Genomic DNA, 11,034 nt, shown 5'->3' on the forward strand with positions numbered 1-11,034 from the left:
GTGCAGGGCGACCCGGCAGCTGCAGAAAGCACACTAGGCAAGAAATCTGACTGCCAAAATTAATGACTTCTACCCTCTAAGTTAGCCTTCATTTATACTTCAAATATTACTCTTCTCCATGTGTAAAGGGAGAAACATCTGACTAATGTCCCTGAAGTTTCCAGCTACAATGTTTAAACGGTGAGCACAAAGAATGAGATAAAAGGGTACTCCCATTTTTCAGAACGCTAAGGGCATTCTCTCTTTGTAGGCAAGATCTCATCTAAACTAAAAATACAGGTAAAAAGACTGAGCAGAGATGTTACTGCTCTGCAGTGCTGTCAGCCAATAACACACTAGCTACAAGGAGGTCGCTATTTTTCCTTGGGGTCCTGTCTAGCATAATGTTCAGTAATGCTCTATATTAAAGCTCAAATGTTGGGTATTGTTCTACATAATTCTTTCTATATTGGCTCAAAACAACTAATCCAGCAGGTATATGCCTTCCAATTGGAACTAACAAGCTGAAGAACAAATATTTTGAATGTCTGAATCCTTAGAACAGACCTCTTCCTTTCTCGACCATCTTCCTTCCAATCTCTCTGTACCAAACAGAGCTGCACTGCTATGGATGTGTCAATAGAACCATTTCCATGACAACAGCCTAAGATGTGCCAAATATAGACATTTGACTCCAGCAAACAGAGAAAAAAGAAACATGACTAAAGGGCGTTTGGCTGCACTGCATTTAGACCCAATTCCTTCCTTACAACCACAGACAAACACTCCGAGAAGACTGAATTGAATACCCTTTGAAATACAACTGCTGATGAAAGGAGGTTTGTTTCCCATTCTCAGTTTGAAAGAGCTGAGGCTCATGCACTTGTTCCATTTCACCATCTCTGCCTTGAAGGCAGAAAACTCTGGCAGAAGCAAAGAACTGACTTCTTCAGTCACATTAGAAGGACTTGCCAGTTTTCCTCCTTCCTGAAGCCAAGCAAGGCTCACACAGCAGTAGGGCCTCCTGCAGAGCACCACCAACAACACCAGCCATTGAAGAAACCCCAATACAATGCAGGACCTGACCTGAGCTACTCCTCACCAGCTGCTGCCCTAGCGTAATTAACTGTAAGACAAAACAAGAGCACCTTACTCTTCTTGCTGTACTGCAGGCACCTAAGTAGTAAATGTAACTCCAGCACAACTAGAGCCGCAATGTGTGAATTGCTTGGGCTTTTAATATAAATCCACTTAAAATAGTGAGTGGATACACAGAGCTACTGTTCAACTCCGACAGTCCTCTAAGACACCCCAGGTCATGTGGCTCCGAGATCCTGGCTCAGCGCTGCATGTGGTGCGAGGAAATTCCAACCTGCATCAGTCGGAGCTCTCACTATGGCCCTAGTAAGGTACTCAGAGCAACGTTTTTGGTCTATGGCCCAGCTCTGTTTTCCTTTTGATTATCTAACAGACAGTGCTTAGCAACTCACACAAGCTTATCCCTTAGACTTTGTAGCAGGGGAAACAGAGTAAGAATTAAGCTAAGGTGCCTGCCTGCCACAGGGGAGCACATGAAGCTAGTAATTACCAAAACCCCTGCCCCCCCCCCCCCCCCCAGCAGTTTTGTCTACTTCCAGAGTCTCTCCTAAAAACTTGCTGAAGTCTCACTATCTCAGGTGCTTAGACAAGGAGCAAGCAGTTTCAGTCAGTGTTTACAGGTGGAAGCCCTATTTAACTGTTCCTTTAGCAATGCTTTTAATTGCACAAGAACAATTGCTAGATCAATTGTGTACACATCCTTTGTGTCCCACAGACTGGGCAACAAGGGATGACATTCACAACCAAGGGATGCTGTATGTAAGCGGGGCTATCCATGGCATTTACTCATAAATACTCATTATAACAAATACACTGGCCTCTAACATAGGTTTCTGGGATTAATCATTCCAGTACTGCAGCAGTAAAACAATATGCTGTTGTGTCCAATGTGGTAGGTCCCTTCTGTGCCATGACTTGCTACTTATTAAGTGCTATAAATAGAGAGGCTCAATGAATCTCAGTGTATATAGCACAGAAACCACATACACGGCTTGGTGGGAGAGCACATTGCCTCAGTGCTTTCTGGAGATAATTCAGATAGGCCTTCAGCTCTGCATAAACTATTTGTGCAACCAGATCCTTTTCACATGCACACTATGCCTTAGGCCATGATACAGCTAGTATCCTGCATTACTCTAAGAAAAGTAGAAACAGCACTGACCAGCTGTTAGTTCTCCCAATTCCCACTGGTACACTTAGCAAGTGTAGAACTGTGCAGCAGGAGGACACAAAAAAAACCAAACACCTCCGCCATGCAATTCAAAGGCTACAAAAGTAAACACTAATATAGAGCTTTAAGTGTCAAATGCTGTCTGTACAGGTATGTGTCACCAATGAACCATCAGCTACAAGATCTGCTGCAGTTAAGCAGCTCTGACCTATCTTGTCTTCATAAAGCTTCTTCTCCAACTATACCCTCACCTGATAAATAGGAAGCAAGTTGGGATGCCTCTGGCAATCCAGAGTCAGCAAACTGGCTCTCAGAACTGCGGCAGTAAAGATTTGCTTCTGCTTTGTTTTCAGGAAATTTAACCTACCTACCTCCTCTGTCAAAGACAGCACTTGGCCAGATAAAGCCAATGATATGACACCAGTTGCTCTGCTACACAGATGGAGAAGGATGACCATTAAGGTAGTCAAGACCTGAAAAACTCAGCCAGAAGTCAGCTGACAACCAATGCAATTGAGACTCTAAGGAAAATACAGACATACTGGAGTGGATCCAGCAAATGGCCACAGAGATGATTACGGCATCTGACACAGAAGGAGAGGCTGATCAAGCTGGGATTGTTCAACCTGGAGAAGAGAAGGCTCGGGGGAATCTTCATTTGTATAAAAATCTGATGGGGTGGTAAGACAATAAAGCCAGACTGCTCAGTGTTGACCACGACTTACTGAAATACTGTTAGTTCTACTTAAACAAAATTTTACTGTAATGGTGGTCACGGCCTTCAAGTTGCCAAGAGAGGGTATGGAGTTTTTGAATATCTCCAGGATATCCTGGAGATATTCAAAACCCAACTGACTACAGTCCCAAGCAACACACTGTAGTTGATCCCACTTGGAAAAGGGTGACTTGACTACAGAGATGCCTAAACCAATAGAGTCGAGGTGGGGGGAGATCTGCCTTAAAAGCCCTCAAGCTAGACTAGAACTTTCTACAGTAGGCAAAGAGTCCAGGAGCATCCTACTGCAGAGGATGCTTCAGTTCTCCAGGACTCTAGAAACAGGAGTATGACTGAAGACAGTCAGTATCAATCAGTTCAGTTAACCTCCCTGCCAATTACAGCAGGAAGGAGGTGGAGGGAAGCTTCCATTCCCCACTGCTGCCAGACTGAGGAAAAGGATCAATATTCCACACAGCACAGTGAACCACGCAAGTGAAGGTGATGTGAATAAACCTCTGTCATATGTAAAGGCTGGAAAGTAACCAGAAGAAATTACTTCTGCCCTTACCTGCATACAGCTTGCACTTAGGCAAGATGCATTCAGAAACTCCCAAACTGCCCCTGCTTTGCTTGGCATGAAGGAGGAACTGGGTCACAGTCAGTTGCAAAGTTAAAGCACTGGTGCCACTGCACATCAGTGAATGGCCTACTAGAAGTGTAAAGTGTAAGAATAGAGAAGTGTTCTGACAAGAGGTCAGAATGATCCTCCTCTTCCCTGTATTGGCACTATGTTCCCACAAAAAAAACAGAAATCATCACCATCTTTTATTATTATTACAGCTGCAAGGTATTTTCAATCAAGTTGCCTTTCTCAAAAACAAGCACTGAGAAAAGGAAAGGCAGTGCCTGAGTGGAAGCAGAACTGCAGGCTGCAGTCCCTGTCTTTGCTTAGGAAAACCCTGTATTTGGCCAGGCAGAGTCTCAGGAACCGACACAGAAGTGCTCATGCTCATTTATATTCGTGATTCCAGAGACATCAAGAATGATTTATTTATGTAAGTCATTACTAATTATCTGGCTGTTACTAATTTGTGGATTTTTAAATAATTCTGATTACGTGTCAAGTCACAGCCCTGAAAAGTTGTGACATTTCTTTATTTAACCCTTGGAACTGTAATGTTTTTCCATCAGAAAGCTAAACTCTCCAGACCAGAGCAGTTATCTACAGCAGACCACCACAGGTGGATGCCTAAGAGATGCATAAGTTGTCCCACATAGAATAACTTTAAAGAATTCCTCCAGTGCCACAGAGATCATGGTCAAGCAGTACTTGGGGACTAAGTGGAAGTCCTAGCTGTCCTATGCATGCTCTTATGTGAGCCAGGAAAAGCAGCACAAACACAGGTGAGCATTATACCACCGTGACCACATATATGTAGGATAAAGCTTGACCAAACCCCTGAATTCAGACTATTGAGAGTAGCAGCATTAAACTAGCATGAAATAGGAATTGCGGTGAAGCTCAGAATAGGCCAAAAAAATATTTTGCTCTTTCCAAAGAGAGTAGATCCAATCAACAAGTTTCAGTACAGATGGTTTCTGCATATTTTTAATTTATTCATGCTTTTAAGGCTGATAAGAGTGCCACATTTCAAATCCACTGTTTTCAAGATATTAGTAACGCTGTCTGATTGTAATAAACTCTCTTAAAAGGTTTACTGTCAAAGCTTCTTTTGGGCATGCAGGGTACGGTTTTGCCTTGAGCAGCATGTATGAGCAGTGACCTCAAGTTACCATGCAGCTCTGCTCAGCTCAGGGACTGCTTAGAGTGGCTCTTGCCCATGCACCATTTGAGCCACATCTTTGTTGGTTCAAATGAAAGCTCCAGAACTGACACTGCTCTTTACATTGTGAGGTCACACAACAAAATCTGCAAATGAACCACATAAGCAGGTCCCTCTGCTGCAGGCCTGGAGCTCAGTGTGCCTTGCCCTTGGACCACGCTCCTGCCTTCAGCATCCTGCTGTAACTTCTCCCTTGCAACCACTTCACAATGTAAGCTGATGTTAGGCTTGAACGCTGCAGGGGTAAATTTTTTAGATGACCTCTGAAGTGACCACTTCAGAACAGAGTGCTGAGCAGGGCTGGACTCCATTGTGCAAGAGAACGTAACGGTAAGTCGGCTGAAAGACATGAACAGAAGTCACAAAACAGAAGCAGCTCCAGCAGTCTTGGGGTGGCACCTGTTCCACGGATTAGACTGAGTCTTATTGCTACAGCTGAGCCTTTTATTCCCATATAGTGTTTTTTTTTTAATTCAATAATCACATACAGACAGTTTTACCTCCTCTAAACTTGTTTATGCTATGATTTTTCTCAAGATCACTGAAAAGAACCTCAATGACACTTCCAAGAACAGGGAGCTATGTCCAATTAGTGCACACACAATCTACGTACCCTTCTTTTTGAAGCAATCTATGAACTGCACTTTCCAAATGCCAAGTACGTCTTTCTGCATGTGCATTTGAGTAGTGATCTTGATTTGTACTTAGCTGAGGGCTTTTAATACCTGGCATGGAAAGCTTAAACATCTTAATCCTTCCTGCCCATTTAAACTAATCATTTTGTGTTAATACTAGGTTTCCTATCACATCTTTTTGCCTATGTCTGCAAGGACAGACTTTAATAAGAATGTGATCGAAGGCAGCTAACTAGTAGCAAGCTATGGCCCCATGAGCTCACAGCCAAGCTAATGTCTTGCTTTCATGCACATACACACCGCCTTTACCTGCAGTTTTGGTGGCAATGGCACAGCCACCTAACATAGTCAGTATTCATGCTTACACAGACAGCTTTGGGACTGCACAACAGAACAGCACCCCATGCAGCCTTGTGCACCCAGCTTGTTCCTGGTATTTTTAGGCAACCTAGGGTTGCCTAAAACTAAGTAGGTTGGTTTTAACAAACCTCAGACTTCAAAGGATTTTGAGATGAGGCAGGACTTTTAATTAAAACAGAAACCTCCACAGATAGTCACTGACCCTCAGGAGACCATTATGTTTCTCTAATCCTTCAAAAATACTTATTATGACACAGAACAATTGGAGGACAAGGATGTTAGTGGGGAATAAGCTTAGTTGCACACAAGTTTAACAAGTTAAAGGTTACGCCCCCATGGCAAAGTACAGAAATTACTGTTTATTATTGCTTAATCTAACAACTAAGCAATATTAGTAAAAATTCATCATGTATAGGGAATTATATACAGCCTTCACGGCAATTGAGCATGTACACTATTTACCAGCACATATTATTACACATTTTTTCCACTGCTTTTGTTAAAAAAAGCAAGTCCAGAAGTAGGTCCAGATGAACCAGCACATGCAACAGTTACTCCAAGCCTCTGCACATCCACCCAAAGGTATGAGAAAGGAAGGTCAGGGAGGCTTCACGGTACCACCTCATTCCCCTTTGGACCAGGTGAGTTTCCTGATGCAAGAGCTGTAACGCTGGTAGTCCCCAGATTAGGTGGCATTAAACTGTTTCACTTCTACCTGACAAAACAGGAGCAACTTAGATGAACCTGAAATCAAGTGTTGATCTGAAAGGCTACTTTAAATGCAACTGAGTCTTTGAGGAAATACAGCCTTAGAAGACACCACATTCCTCAGAAAGGACAATATTACTCACAGTCCAAACATCCTTTCTAGGAGATGTTTTGAAAGCAGTCAAGCAAAAAAAAATTTTTTTCTTTAAATCAAGGTGATGATGTACACCCATGGAAGCCTCACTGGAACATGATGAAAATACGCATTTACTCCTTTTAATGCAAAATAAAAAAATCTCATTAAAAATTCATTTAAAAATTCATTACAAATGAATCCTAACAGAGAGAAAAATCAGAGTCAATTTAGCATGGACTGTTGTATTTGTTTTTTAAAATCATTAATGAATTGTTCAGAAGATGAGTAGAAGTTGTTCTGGCAGATGACGCAGGAAATATATGGGGTGGAATGGAACACATAGGACATGCTACAATACAAGCAATGAATCCAGCTGAAGTCTCTGAGCTCATAATTTGCCAAATCAAGGGTGAAACATAACATCAGCATCCTATAGTGCATGCTTTGAAGCACCTTTTTTTTTTTTTGTCTTCAGAAGCATTCTGAAACACTTTGAACCTCAAATCAATCTCCTGTTGTGTGACCTCTTGAACTCCTGCTGACTAGGTGACCCTGGAGAAAGAAGGGTCAGTGAAATAATGCACTGCAGTCCATGAACACAGTTGCAGACCTCAATATCAAAAAGGCAGAGCTAGGGGAAGAAAAAGGAAAAATAAAGAGTCCAAAATAAAACTTCTTGCCAAACAAGAGAGATGCAAACCATTTGCCACAGCTCTATTACTGGCTCCCTCATAAGCCACAATAATGAAATGAATGACTTCAAAATACTGTTTTGTTGCTTTTGTTGTTTTATTATTTTTTTTATTTCTAAATGAAAATAACTCCCCACTCCATGTTTTCTCGTTGTTTTGAGGCCACATTCCCAAGACAAGTAGATGAGCATTTCAGTATATAGAAACTGTGCAGTGGTGCACTGAAGTGTAGTCTGTACAATTGCTACATATTCACAAATACACAGAAGATCTCTTTGGGAAATTACATCGACCTAGTTTACCAAGTGGCAACCCCCCTTTTAGTCTTTCTCAACTTAGACAAGCAAAAGAATACACAGACTATTAATGAGGTCAGGATTGGACTAGCAACAAAGGAACTGGAAAAGCAGAGACCTACTCACAAGCTAGGTTCTGGAAATATGCTAAAGGAAACAAACTTTTCAGTAGAGCTGTAAAACAGTGGTGAATGAGATATAGGCAGCATGAGCCTGGGATATGTCTTGCCTAGGAAACCAGGGTTAGAGTGCCTGTAGTGCCACTGAATCACTTGCTGGAGCAGTGTCACAGCTGACCTTTTATTTGGATGCCTCATGTCTTTTTGTCCTGCTGAGATACATAAAGCCTGATTTTCAGAATTGCTGAGCAACCCTAGCTCCCACTCATTTTCTCACTGGAGTACTGCAGAGGCCAAACATTTGGAAATTGCTTGCAAGTATTTAAAAATAGGTATCTAAACAGCAAGGCTACTATTCTGAGTATGAAACTATATATACATCTCTTTTTTATCCTAAATCAAACTCTGAAAGCCTCTGGGCCCTGTGCAAGGGTTATTAATGCTTACGAAGTCCTCTGGCATCCTCAAATGGAGAGCTAAGTAGAACTGCAAAGCATTCCCTCTTTTCATGTTTATATTTAGCCTCAGGGAGAGGGACTCTCTCATGTAACATAACGTATATTGACAGTTAGACCAAAAATGCCATTGACTGACATTAAAAAAGTAGAAGTTTTCAATTTGTATAAAGTCAATCTTTTTACATTTTTTTCCAGATGACATTTGCAAAGCAGTTTGCACTGTAGCAATTGGTCTTTTCTCTTTCATTTCTTTATCACGTATACAACTTCCCTTTTGATCAATACAGGAAAGTCAATTCCAAAACAAAAGGAACTGTACTTGATTACTGAATGCAGAGGAAGAATTTAAATTGAAAACTGCTTTTCCCCCTTGCAAATTTGGGAGAACACTATCTTTTCTATGCAGGAGATGTCTGTATTTCTGAGGTCACGCATTCTCAGCTATATACATGTATAAACATACATCCATCTTTACACTCTCTTGAAATCTGAGTTATGTAAAAACCTCAAACTGCTGCATTCCAGTTGTACTGAAGATCTCTCGCCTCCTTTTCACCTCTACATTTCAATCACTTAAATCTAGTCTCTTTCTCTGAGGTCTCAGAGAAGAACAAACTCAGTATGAAGATCCCTATAGAAAATTGTGTTCACGCTGGAAGGAAAAAAAAAACACACCAAAAACAAACGTCTGCCAAGTCCACCTATCCAGCCTCAAGGCCACTTCTGGAAACCCAGAACCACTTATTAATAAATTGAAATCAGGGAAAGAAATTGACTCATCTTCCAGCCTTTTTAAATGCACCATTGGGTAGTTCATGGTGTCTGCACACAGTTTGTACTCATTTTTCCCCTGACTTCCTGACATGACACCCCGACGTGCTGAAGACTGCCATGCTTCACCAGCTAAGGTGAGGTGAAATCTTTCACGGACACCGCTATGCATTCCAGTTATTGCTGCTTTCATACACACTGCCAGCTGCTATTGCTGCTGCTGTTTTTCTTTTTCTCTTTAAGCAGTATATTATTTTTTTCATTAAAAAAATGTTATTTAGCACATACTTAAAGAAATCCTGCCTTGTTCCTCTGCCTGATAATTGGCGTTGATGGCAAGAAGCAGCTCCTTACCATGGCTGCCTCAGTTTAATACAGAGAAGAATACAGAGAGAGCAGAACCAAAACAAAGTAAATTCTTTTGGGAGATGCATTGCTTTTAAGGCTTAATCTTAACTCTGACCTGAATTTTGTTAGTTACTAGGGGTAACCTGCTCAGACATCTCTACCCATAAGACACTTACCAACAATAGCATTTTTGAGGCAGCAAGAAGCCTGAATTAGTGATCTTTTATTATTATACTGATATACCAATATTGTAATTATGAAACTTGATTTAGTTTCTCCCTGTCCACAGTCTACTTCCATACCATTTTCTATTCCCTCTTATCTCTACATTACCTGCTAAATGCATGCACCCACACAATGACACCATGCTCCCCCCCTCCCCGGGAACCAGAACTTGGAAATGAAAGGGCATTTAGAAAAAGCTTAACTTCAAAGTTTGGTTTTGTTATCAACCTTGCATCTTTGATATCACTGTACATCATTTATATCAACTGACCTGATTAAGCTCAAACTTACATCCATAGAGGACAGCTGACAGCAAATCCTCTAAGACAGAGGTGACTGTAACTACAGTCACCACCCTGTCTGTAGCTCTTGAGCACTTTGAAAAAGGTTCTAGTGCCAGGGCTACTTTATGACAGTGTCAGAGCTATTCTGGGAATTATTTACATTCCCAGGTACAGGAGAAAATGAGCCAGCATATGTGGATACAATTCTGCATCTCAGTAGCTTGTATTCCCAGCACAGATCTTTCCCCAAAACAGAAGGCCAACAGCCCGATCTCACCCTGACCTTTTTCTTCCTGCCCTTGGACTCTCAGGACACATGATAGGTATTCAGTGTTTCTTGGCCACCTGGAAGGTCTGGTGTGTGGGTTACAAAGTCAGATAGGCTGGCCACCCTGCTGTAACCTCTCGCTGTACAACAGTGCCCCTTCTCCCACTTCGGCTGAGGACCTCCAAAGCAGCAATGGAGATTTCATTAAACAGCCCCAAACCTACAGTAGTAGTAGATGGAAGCATCAAGTAATTTTATTAAGGAAATGGCAGTCACTGGTGGCCTTGTCTGAATTTGAGAGAAGAACTCATTTGTTGCAGGTCTTCTAAAAATCTCTCTAGAGACAGCAACAATCAAGCAACAAACTGAACAGCTTAGCGATCGCTGGCCACTAAAATCATTGCCAGGCTCCTTTGCTGGTATCAGTTGGGAACGAGAAAGCTTCCTTCCCATGCTTGCAGTTCAAACATTCAAGCCCTAAACAGGCACATCAGTGATTAAAAACTAGAATGCCGGATCCAGGCATGGCCAGCAGAACAGAAGTGGGCTGTGTAAACATACCTCCAAAATCTCTGGTACAAAAAGGAATTAAACCAAGGACAGGAAAATAGAAACCGAACTGGAACAGCGGGCTCAGGGAACTGCCTTTCCTTCTCTCAGTACACAGCAGTGCAAACCCACTTAGCTCTCTTCTGCTGCACAGCACCTCGCTTGGATATTTTCTGAGGGCAACAATACTCTACACAGGCATTTACACAGAAATGCCAGCTCTGAGTTTGGGTTCTCTATATATCTTAGCTGAAATAAGAAATGCTAAAACAAAAGGACAGCTTTTATCAGGTTTTCAGTGTTTCCCAAGCACTGTTTCCAAAGCCATTAAGAACCTATTTCTTGCCTTCTGACCTAAGACATTTTAATAGTCTG

General features: G+C 41.8%; 1 protein-coding gene across 1 annotated transcript in view; it reads right to left on the reverse strand.

Moving 5' to 3' along the window:
• LOC106039165 (uncharacterized) overlaps positions 1–11,034 on the reverse strand; it is a 213,753-nt gene that overhangs the window by 84,897 nt on the left and 117,822 nt on the right.

This window comes from Anser cygnoides, chromosome 9 (assembly GCF_040182565.1).
Source record: "Anser cygnoides isolate HZ-2024a breed goose chromosome 9, Taihu_goose_T2T_genome, whole genome shotgun sequence".
Classification (NCBI taxonomy): domain Eukaryota; kingdom Metazoa; phylum Chordata; class Aves; order Anseriformes; family Anatidae; genus Anser; species Anser cygnoides.